The 12050-nt window shown below is 38.5% G+C and overlaps 1 long non-coding RNA gene across 1 annotated transcript in view; it reads left to right on the top strand.

The window, feature by feature from the left end:
• The first annotated feature begins 46 nt into the window (after positions 1-46).
• Positions 47-12050, top strand: part of LOC124962416 (uncharacterized) — a 127151-nt gene continuing 115147 nt past the window's right edge. Inside the window, exon 1 of the long non-coding RNA XR_007104474.1 lies at positions 47-329. This is a non-coding gene — a long non-coding RNA (uncharacterized LOC124962416). The remainder of the gene's footprint in view (positions 330-12050) is intronic.

The raw sequence follows: 12050 nt of genomic DNA, 5'->3' as shown, positions 1-12050 counted from the left end.
AGGAAATGCCTATACTGCCCTCCTCACCCACTTCCGGTGGCAGGTATGGAACCTATAGGGGGCCTGTCACCCGGCACGTGTGCCGGGGGCAGGCCCGGGGGTGAGGGGAGGGAGGCCCGCGGGCCGCCGGGGTCCGACCCGACCCCGACCCCCTGCCCCAGCCCGTTGCTGGCTCCGGCCCCGGCCCCGCTCGGGCCTCTCCTCCGGCGCCCTGGCGGGGCCGGCTCGGCGAGCAGTAAGTTCGTGGCCGCCCTCCGAGGCCGGGCGTGCACAGGATGGCAAGAGTTCGTGTGCGTGCGTGCTTGTGTACACCAGTGTGACCTAGAAATGTAAGATGTGCGGTGGGACTGCAGTTTCACTGTCACGAGCCGAAGGTGCGGGTCTAGCAGGTGACCAGGTTTGGTAGCAACAACTTCCAGGCGCGGGGTTGTGGTAGGCCCCTGCCGACTGGCTTATTGCATTTTAACCAGGACTGAAACCAGGATTAACCACCTCCTCTTTTGAGGATGGAAAAACTTGAATTTACACAGGCAAGTGCTACTACACACAGTTGCTGTACCCGGGGCCATCTCAGGAGGTTTGAGATGTTGAGCAAATTAGACTCCGCCCCACGGTGGGAAGATGAAATCTTTAGGAGCATAATTGATGGCAGAAAAAGTCACAGAAAGGCTTAAGGTGTATGGAGTAGGGGAGGGACTTTTCTTTGGCACTCCACTCTTTTTTTAGCATTTGCCCAAGCGCCTCCTTCTCTCTTTCAGCTACCTCTTATTGAGTCACTGCCCAGTTCAGGGAACAGTATCACAGACCAAGCGGTTGCCTCCAAAATATGCGTTTAGATCCAAGCTTGAAATTTTCAAGTGACCCGTGAGGCTTCTCTGTCCCTGTGACTTACTAACATGGAATGTAGAAATGCAGCGACAAAGGGCTGAATCTTAATCATTGGTGAATGAATGGTCTCTATGACCCCCAATTATTTACATGTATGTCGTTGATAACATATTTATACATTGTATAAAATCTCTTGGAAGTTCAAAAAATCTTTCTTTAAAGTAGTTTCCCTGTGGAAAAGACAGACTGAAGTAATACATCTTATATCCCAAAATTTACAATATCAATAACTTTGCTTTTGAGGTCTTTGGAAGTAGTTCTTTTTAAATTTAGAAATGTAATTCAAATGTTGCTGATGAGAAATTAGTAAAGAATCCTGAGCTCTACCGACTTTTAGATTGAAAGAGGGGAGAGGAAGACCAAGGCAGGATCTTACAGAGATTTAGCTTTGTAGTTCTCATCGCTTAAGTATGCTTCCAGGTGGCAGCTATAATTGCAAGGTGACTCACATGCAATATTTATATTCACCTGAGACAGACCTGAGTTCTAGTCAAGGTTCATAGGGCACCGTCACTGTATCCAGCAAAGCCAGAATTACTAGACAGTTAACATCTTCAGAGATCTCTATATATTAACTGCAGAGACCTTATTATTAAAAGGGTTGTTATTGTTTATGCAAAACTTACCTTTTTGCAGAATGGTTTATAGTAACTTATTAGGCCCCTAGCAACATTGAGAATAAATAGTATGTCAATTTATTCTGAATAGTCTATTGCTTTCCTATACAGGAAATAATCACTTAGCTACAGACCAGTCTAACACTTCTTTAGCAAAAGAAGAAGGATGGAAGAAAAAAGAAATTGAATTCTATTGCTGTCTTACTATGTTTATCCTTATTTTTCTACCTTTTAGGTAACCAAGACTGCTTTTATTAGAATTCTGAATTTCTGAATTCCATGTGTGCATACATTTTTCTCTGTACTAAAACACAGACTGGGAACCTTTTGTCTGAACTCTCAGTCTTTTTAGAGCCAGGTTTCGGGTCCACTTGCAGATGGATAATTTTGAAATACCATTCTACACACTCAGAAACCTTCAGTAATACTGTATTACCTCCAAGATAAAGTCAAAATCTGTCTTGCTCTCCACAGATTGATCTGAACCTTAGTCTTTTTGTCTTTCTCTCTCACTTTTTAAAGTCTTTATTATTTTTCTTTTTAATTAACACATGATATTGGTACATATTTATGGAGAAGTTTTATCTCTTATTGATCCTCTTTATGAAACCTTTACTACCCCAAATGCACTGGGCTTATTCTTCTGAATCTTTTTCTACACTTTCCCATCTTTTCTACATTGTTTGATTCCAGTTAATCTTTCAAAACTCAGCTCATTTCTTTTTTTTTTTTGGGGGTGGGGTGGGGTGGGGGGTGGGTGCTGGGGATCGAACCCAGGGCCTTATGCTTACAAGGCAAAAGTACTCTACCGACTGAGCTATCTCCCCAGCCCAACTCAGCTCATTTCTAACCTCTTCAGGGGAGACTTTCCTGACTTCCAACCTCCACCCATCATTGTATCATTTATTAGGTCCCTCAATCATGAAGGCTGCTTGTAATGTAACTTGATAAAACCTCTTCTCCAAGCCATCAGCAGAGCCTTTGGAGACCTTTGTTTCCCTGACTTGCTTTCCCCTTTCCATTCTCCTCCTGGAAAAGATTAGGAATACAGGTAAAGTTGTTTTGTAGGAAAAAGAAATTGAAGATATATTTAGATACTTGATTAAATTAATTTCTATACTATTTTAACAGGACTTTATTTGACCAACCCTATGCTAGTTTCCAAATAAGAACTTAAATGTCCTAAAATATTTAGGGAAAGACTTTCAGGTGTATCATCCTCCTCCAGGGATGCTGTATCTAACTGACCTGTGTTGCCTTTCCACCTCTAAGCTGTGAACTATGTGAGATTCCCAAGTAGTGTGTAAATTCCATGAGTGCAGGATCCATGTACTCATCCAAGCCAGGGTTTTTTGGACTGTGGGTCATGACCCATTTGTGAGTCATGAAATCAACTTGTATTTTAAGAAGTGAAGTGGAAAAGTACAAAAGCATAGAAAATATTTTTTAAAAATCACCCATAGGAAAAATGGTTATTATTTTGTGAAACTTTTGTTTCAATGACATATATATGTCTATGCTTTAAAGGTAAACTATATTTCTTCTATAGTCCATTCTCCATTTTTTTTTTTTTTTTTTTTTTTTGTGGTGCTGGGGATTTGAACATAGGGCCTTGTGCTTGCAAGGCAAGCACTCTACCAACTGAGCTATATCTCCAGCCCTGAGCTATATCACCAGCCCTGAGCTATATCTCCAGCCCCCATTCTCAAAAAAGTTCAAAAAACACTCATCTGTAGTCAGTCCTATTTGACTCGAAGGCAGCTCAAGAAATAGGTGTGATATACAAATGACACTTCACAGGTACTGTCATTGTAAAAATTAAAAGCTATTAGATTTTTAAGAAGTTAAGATAGTGTGGGTGTTTATAATAAAACATGAAGCCAAATTTTCACAAGCCTTTGTAAACTTGTAGAGACTTATTTTTGTTAAGATTTAAACTCAGTGGTAGAGCACATGCCTAGCATGTGGGAGTCCCTGGGTTCAATCCCCAGCACTGCAAAATAAATAAATTTAAAAATAAATATAACTATATATAAAATATTTAACTTTGTACCTCAGCCTAGTATTTAACACCAATATTCAGTTTATTTAATTTGTTAAGAAGAGGTATTTTTAGGAAACCCAGGTATCCTGAGAAGGGGATATATTTACATATAGTTTCATTTCTAGCTTTTCTTTAAGGTAAAATTGGCAAGCTAGACTTGTTGGACTTGGTGGGTTTGGAAGAATTAGGAAGAGGATTTGAGAGTGTTCTTAGAGTCAGAATACTTAGCCAGCTGATTGGCCTTGGGCAAGTCATTTAACTTTGTTGGTCCTCAGACACATCATCTTTTACGTAGGGACAACGACACTGGCCAGCCTGTCTGATAGAGTTGATGTGTGGGTCAAATGAGATCACAAATAGAATAAATATTTGGAAAAGTACTATGTTGAAATGTTTGAAGATAAATTTAAGTCCTTCATCATTTAAAAAGGATTTGAGGGCTGAGGATGTAACTCAGTGGTAAAGTGCTTGCCTGCTTGCTTAAGGCCCTGGGTTCAGTCCTAACTCTGCAGTCAACCGGTCAGTCAATCAATAGATGATTTGAGGCAACTAAGTGCAAATGTATAAGATGGTTTTAATATTACCAGTATTTCTAAACTGTGTACTCTAGTCATTTTCCTACCCCAACTCTGCCACTTGGCTGTGTTCCTTTGTAGCTTTAGGCAGACAACTCTTAATGTCATGCTTCATATTGGTCTTCTACAAGGAGGTAAAAGGGCACAGTAACTTGCCAGTTTTACTCACTGTTTCATGCATATATCTCTAGCTCTTTCTTACCCTGCCCCACCTCAAAAAAAAAAAAAAAAAAAAACAAACAAAAAACACATTCCATTCATTCTGTGAGCATTTAGTGTACTCCTGTAAGCAGTAGTTGGGGTGGCACACCAGGTATATCTTAGTGCAAACTGAGGACTACTTTCTACTTTACAGTCAGAAGTAAATAGGTATGCACCTACCTCTCAGCTGAAAATGGTCCTTTTCTCAATAGCCTTCTCAAGCTGTTCCTGAGACCCATGTGGTATAAATAACAGTATCTTGGGAAATTTTCTGAAGGAACCAAAATGGACCTAGAAATAAGATTATTTTTCCCCCACCATACTGTTGGAATAGACTGTTTGGAGTAGTTTGTAATTACTGGACTGACTTTGTGGTAGGATCACATTAAAAAAAACACATGTAACATTTGGGTACAAAGATATTCACTGAAGCATTGTTTGTAAGAGTAAAAAGAAAATGGTAATCACCATGTGCTGATAAGTACATAGTGGCAAGATATGTTATTAAGTGAAAAATGCATGTTATAAAACATTACATATAATATGATTCATTTTGGTGAATGAATGAATATATATGCCTGTATTTTTTCTGGTAGGATAGAAAAGTGTATCTCTGGGTGGAAGGATTGGGATAGTATAGTTCTTATTTTTTCATTTTATACTTTTCCTCAGTGTCTGTATTTTCCACTATATAAGTGTATCTTTAAAAATTGTCAACAGGGTTTACTTGGGTTATGAAGATTATAGATAATTTTGCTTTCTTTTTTTGTATTAATGTTATGCTTTTAAAGCATTCGCCTTTAAAAAATAACACTCAAAAACCATCAAAATATTCATGAAAACTTAGTCATAATAAAAACATGTCAGATAAAGTAATGTTGTGCACATTTTATTGACATTGTGTTTTTTTAAAAAATCTCCTTTTCATCACCTGTACCTCCTGTATTCTCAGACTGCTGTCTCTATACATACATAACCCATCTCTCATTTGGTTAAATTCATCTGGGGAATAAAGGGCAAAAAGACATTCCTATTTATTAACGTTGAAAAGTAGGTAAATAATTAATAGCCCTGGGAGTCCCTGCATAGACTCTAGACAACAGGCCCTTTGGGCAGTCATCCTCATTCTCAGTTTCAAATGTACTGTTTATCCCTCTGGAATTTTGATAATCATAAATGATAATGGTAAAATACATTATGACTATTAAATTCTAATAATTATGGGAAAAACATGTATACATAGGCCATATAGAGGCAACAGACCAATGATTAAATACTTAAAACTAAAAAGTTTTAAAAACTATAGTAGGTAGTTATATATAAAAAATCATTGAAATGATACCTGGATTTCTTTAGTTCAGTATTTTCATTGTAAAATGGTTGGGGGTATAACTCAGTGGTAGAGTGCATGCATAGCTTTCAAGAAATCCTGAGTTTAATCCCCAGCACCTAAATAAATTAATCAATTCAAATTGTGTTTAGTAAGTAATATTAGATGAATAGGCAAGTGTGATCTATAATAGCCTAAATTTAAAAAAATTGTTGAATGAAAGGCCATGAATGCCAGTATTAACAACAAAGGAGTAAAATAGTACTGTTTCTTGAGGCTGGTAGAACAGTGCTTGGCTAAATCAGACTGGTGGAATTTTAGCAACTTTTAACACTAATGGAGTTTGTTTCTTCACACATAACAGCTAGTTTTCTCCTTACATTTCTGAGGATGCCTGCTTTTCTGTTACACCTTTGACCCCTTATCTCAGAATGTCTTTTTCTTATATCCCCAACTTATCAACAAATGCTATGACATAGAAGCAGGTGTGTTCATAAGGTTTAGCCAGAATTTCTACACTGTTCAAGTCATTTTGTTTTGTAGTAGCTACTTGTTCCATTCTTATCCTTTCCTGTGATGACAGATGTCCACAGTGGAGCTTCCATGATCAAATAATACTAAGAGCTAACACTATGGAGCAGACATTATTCTAGGTGTTTTATATATATTGTACTATTTTAATTTTTCTATCTATGGGTTATGTATTATTTTAACCCCATTTTACAGATGATTAATTGAAGCACAGAAAATTCGAGGTTATGTAACTGGTGTGCCGCAGAGCTGGGTACACAGACTTCAAAGCTGGTGCCCCTCCAAAACATTACTTTTCAGAGATGGCTTGTGGTAGACTTTGGATGAAAGCCATTGTTTAGTTCTGCAGGTGTTAAAAGAAGAAATGAAACAAATTCTATAAATTAATTTTTGAACTTTCCCCTTTTTGTGTGCAAGAAGCCTTGTTCCCTCACTATTGAAGGCTGCATCATTTCATCAGCCTAATTAGTAGATAAGTGAACCCCTAAGGAATATTAAAAGATTTTCCTTCCTCCAGAAGCTATTATAGGGGGATGCCTTATTGAAGATATAGTTTATTTCTCCCAGAAGTTCTTGTTGAAATGTGGACATTCTGCCTAGTAGGGGTAATAGAGCAAGCTAGGTATAAACTGGAGATTTGTTAATTTAGGACACTACATCTTGACATGGCAAATGAAAGTAAGAAGGAATGAGTGAATTTTCTTTCCTTGTGAATTAGGAAAGCTCCCAAAACTGGAGTTCTTGAGAGACACATTACATCCCGAGGCCCTAGCCAGGTTTATTTTTGCAACCACTTTCATCTATCTAATGAGGGTTTCTAAACTATAATAGTGTAGGATCTGGGAATAAGAAAGAGCCAGACTTGATTTATTCAGGGATTTCATACTTGGTTATTTTACTCTGTTAGCAGTTTTAGCCAGGTCCACTGGCAGGGGAAGCCACCAATACCTAACTGAGATGAGTCTAGATAGTATAAGCCTGATGTCTAGGGACATGACAGGAAAGGTCAGCTCAGGGAGGCTGCAGGCATCTACTGTTTGGGGGGAGACAATTAGGCTGCAAGGTATTATTTTAATTATACTTCTATTGCAGTATGTAGCTCTAAAAGATAACAACTCTTTGAAAACATTGTTGCAATACCCTTGTGATACCTTAAAAAAATTAATAATCCCTTAATTATCATCAAATATGCAGTTAGTGCTCAAATTTCCCCGTCTCACAATTTTTTTTTAACAGTTGGCTTGTATGAAGTAGGATCCAAACAAGGCCCACACATTGCATTTAGTTGAAGTGTTTAAGTCTCTCTCTTTCTTTTTTTAAAGTAACATACATAGAGAGGATAAATTTGTAAGTGTACAACTCAGTTTCCTGTGAAACCACTACTCAGGTCATGAAATAGAATGTTACCAGGACCCAGTGGCATTTTATTGTAGTTTTTATTTGCATTTATTTGATGTCTAATGATGTTAGGCATGTGTGGCTATAGACACACATATATTTATTTTTTTTCCATTTGCATGCTGTCTTTTATGAAGTGCCTTTTCAAGTCTTTTGCCACTCATCCACTTTTTAAGATTGTGTTGATTTTTCATTGATTTGTGGAATTCAAGGGGAATATGAGGCCTTGATTGGATGTGTATATTGCAAATTTCTTTTCCCACTGTGTGGTTTGCTTTCATTCTTAATGGAATCTTGATGAGCAGAAGTTCTCTAATGAAATCCAATTCATCAATCGTTCCCTTTATGGTTTGTGCTTTTTGTGTCCTACTTTAGAAGTCATTCCCTGTCCTCAAGGGTGTGGAGATATTCTGCGTTATCCTCTAGAAGTTTCAGTGTTTTGCCTTTCACTTTATGTCTACAGTCCTGAGTTTTGTGACCTGTGTAAGGTAGGGGTCATGCTGCATTGTTTATCCATGTGGATATCGAGTTGACACTACAGTAACAAAACGACAAAACAAAACAACAAAACAAAACAAAACAAAACAAAACGTATCCGGTCTCTGTTCTACAGTGAGGTCAATAGAGGACTGTACAGGTATGCTTCTGTTTATAACCTCTCTGCTTTATTCCATGGGTCTATTCAAGAATCTGTATGCATAATTAAGCAAAAATTTGTGCTAATGCCATACTGACCTCATTGCTGTAATTTTGTAACTTTTACCATCTGGTAGTGTCTTTCAACTTTTAAAGTTTGTCTTGGTCCTTTCTTTGTGTTTAAAATATAGAATCATCTTGTTGATTTCCACAAAAAAATTGCTGCCATTTTGATTGGAATTGCAATAAATCTGTAGATCAATTTGGGAAGAACAAATATCTTTATGTTTTGTATCTAGGAATTTTTGTATCTGGGAATATAGTATATTTCTCTACTTTGATTGGTCTCCTTTAATGTCATATTTAATTTTTCTCAGCGATGTTTCATGGTTTTCTGTGTAGAAATCTCACATAATTTACTAGATTTATTCCTAGGTATCAGGTTTTTTTTGATACTAATGTAAATGATATCATGTTTGAAATTTCATTTTCATCTCCCTATTCTAATGCTAAGACTGTTGACAAGTGACTTTATCATCAAAGGCAAACTGAAAGCTCCTAGCAGTACTATTCTTTAGTCTTGAATTTAGTATATTTTGACAATTTATATTTACTTTCCACCTTCAAATAACAATACAGCTGATGTCTCATTCTTTGTATTAGACTTATACTCTCTCTTTGTCAGAATTGGGAAGAGGGACCTCCAGGAGTCTGTTTAGAAGGAAAGAAGGAGTCTTCTGGGCAGAGCTCATCCTTTGGGAGCTGGAGCCAAGCTGGACCCACTTGACCTTGTAACAAAGCCCCAAGGGAGGGAGCTCCAGAGACCGTGTGGTGTCTGTCACTCATTTGTCTTCCAGCTTGGGTGTCTATGGACTATGTCTCATTGCAGTCCTTTGGAGGCTGATCTTATAAGAAGGGAAGGCTTTGAGTGGAAATGTAAAGAACTGCTTACACAGTCATTTCAGAAAGCATTGGATATAAGCTGTATTGCTTTGTTACTCCTTTGATATATCACAAAAGGAGGGAGCACATTGTCCCTTACTTTGTACAGAACTCCTATGGTTTTGACACTTCATAGCAGGACCTACCAGAGGCATCCCCAGGGCCAGCAGCAATAGTGGTTGTGGGAATAATAGTTTCTATTTATTTATTTATTTATTTCTAGTGCTTGCTAGGTACCAGGCACTATTCTGTTTTAGAAATATTAACTCATTTAATCATCATAACTACCCCCATGATATAGGTTAGATAATATTATTTTAAAAAATAAGAGCAGAAACTGGGGCACAGAAAGGCTAAATAGCTTGTCCAAGGTCACACAGCTCATATGTGGCAAAGCTGGGATTCAAACCTAACTGGTTGCAGAGTCTGTGCTTTTCACATTATATAGCCTTTCAGGTGATCACAGCAAGTGAGGGCTGCAGGAGGAAGAAAGGGATAAAGTGGGGAATTCTTGCAGAATACCTTGCCAGGTAGCCAATTGTACTTGCTCTTCAGCACCTTTGAGATATCTCTTGAGGACAGAAATATCTTGAGATGAGGATGGGGCTCCTTTAGAAGGGGCTGGGGACCACATTAGCAGTTCAGATCCAGAGAAGCGAAACGCAGGTGAGATAATCATAACTTGATCTTCAGTGCAGATTTACAGACCTAAAAAATATAACATCCATTGATTTTTCAATTTTATCACCTTAAAATTTCCTTAGAGTAAGTGGAGTCATGACTTCTTGTCTGTTCTTTCTCTGAGGCAACGGGCACATCTATATTTAGACTGATAGTCATGCTTCTGTGGCGATGGACCAGTGTGTGCCTCCAAAAATGGCTGTGCATTGAAACAATGTGTATCTTCATGGATAGAGAAATTATCAACATTGTAGATTTGATGTACACACAGCAGAGAGACTTCTACACAAATTTACTTATTAAGCAGATAAGCTAGCATTTGTGCTAGGAACATAGATGACCACTTAGGCCAGTGTACAGAAGCAAACAGGCTCAGACTCAGCTGTAACACAGACAGTATGAATCTAGGGCTCCGGAGGCCTGATGCACCAGAGCCATTCATTTTGATGAAGAACATCAAAATTTTCCCCACTGACATGAACCAGAAAGTTGGGTTTTCTTTAACCCCATCTTTTCTTTCACTCCCACATCTCATGTGTCACCAAGCTCTATTGATTCTACCCTTTAAATAGCTTTCAAATCTGGCTTCTCTTTTCCACCTCTGTTGCTATGAATAGTTTGTATCCTTTACATTTTTTTCACCTGCAGTAAACAACAACCTCCTAAATTCTTTGGTCTCTTCTCTCATTAGTTACCTTCACTGCCACCAAGATTATCTTTACAGGGCGTAAAGCCATTATGTCACTTCCCTACTTAAAACTGTTTTGATGGCTTTCATTGCTGAGAGGATAAAATCTAATGTCCAGGGACTTAAGAACTGTCCATGCCTCACTTTCATAGCCCCATCTCTCCCACTTCCTCTAACCAGTCACACCAGAGCTCCTGGGGGCTCTGGGAACCTAGGGACCACTTTTGACTTGGTGTTTCTGTTGCGATTTTCCTCTAATGCCTTGTCTGCCATCCCTGCCTCACTCTTATCCTTTTGGCCAGCTCTGCCCTTCCTTGGAGATTGTCCTCACACTCATCTTGGGGAGAAGGCTCGATACCCTTCCATAAGCATTTTTCTCACCCTTTGTACACTGCGAAGGTCTGGCTTCCCTGGTAGATTGTAGGGCCCTTGAGGAATATCTTACTCCTCATCATATTCTCAGTTTGCTGTGGGCACTTTGTAGATACTTACTCAATGGTTTCTCCGTCCATCAAACCCTCCATCCATTATTTCGACTAATGTTTTTTGAGCACTTCCTGTATTCAAGGCACTGTTCTAGTAGGTGCTGAGAATATCCTTATTTCCATGCAGCTTATATTCTTAGAAATTCATCCAAGTTTATATTCTAATCTTATATTTTGTCTTCTAGGGAACACAGGCAATGAAGAAAGAAACAGGGACTATTTCAGGTGGTGTGGGGTTATGGGCAGAGGATTAAGGTAGGGTCATAGGACATAGTGTGTGGATAGGCACTTTATTTTGAAAAGTCAGGGAGAACCTCTCTGAGTGGCATCTTTGAGACTGAGATCTGAATGAATTGCTCTTGTGAAGATCAGGGTAAAGAGCATTCCAGGCAGAAAGAACACACAATGCAAAGACCTTACGATAAAAATAAGCTGACTTTTGGAGTAAGCACTCCAAGTTAATTAAAGCTAGAACAGGAACAGAGCACAGTGAAGAAAATACCAGTAAGGGAGCTGGGACTGACAGAGTAGCTGGTTTGGGGACCAAAGGTAATTCACTGTTTAAAACATACTAGATATTTATTGGCAGCTATCAGAACCAAAATAAAAAGGTCCTGCGGTTCGTGACTGATACACAAAAACACTTAGGATGTAAATGCCAAATACCTTTTTCAATGTCATTTGGAGCCAAGCTCTCTGTGTCAAGGTGGCCTTTGTGAAGAAACCACCTGCTTATAATTCACTTGGGATTCCATTGTTCTTTGGGCCTTCACTTTGCCACAGGGTTTATAAAGACACAAGAATGTGAACTCCTTTTATTTGTTCTGAAATATGCTCATTTTAACCTTTAAAGTGGGAAAATCCTTTAATTTACCCATCCTTCATTATTTGCCTTTCTAATATTTTTTTTTCCTTCCTTTGCTTCCTGAAGCACATGGTGCCAATCTGAAATCCTGTGTACTCTGGTACAGGGCAAGCCATGTACTCATGTGCACACGGCAATGGCAGGGCATTATATCACAAGAGTTATTCCT

Source organism: Sciurus carolinensis, chromosome 12 (assembly GCF_902686445.1).
Source record: "Sciurus carolinensis chromosome 12, mSciCar1.2, whole genome shotgun sequence".
In the NCBI taxonomy this organism is placed as follows: domain Eukaryota; kingdom Metazoa; phylum Chordata; class Mammalia; order Rodentia; family Sciuridae; genus Sciurus; species Sciurus carolinensis.
Note: the sequence above shows the minus strand (reverse complement) of the source record. Positions and strands in the feature narration are given on the sequence as shown.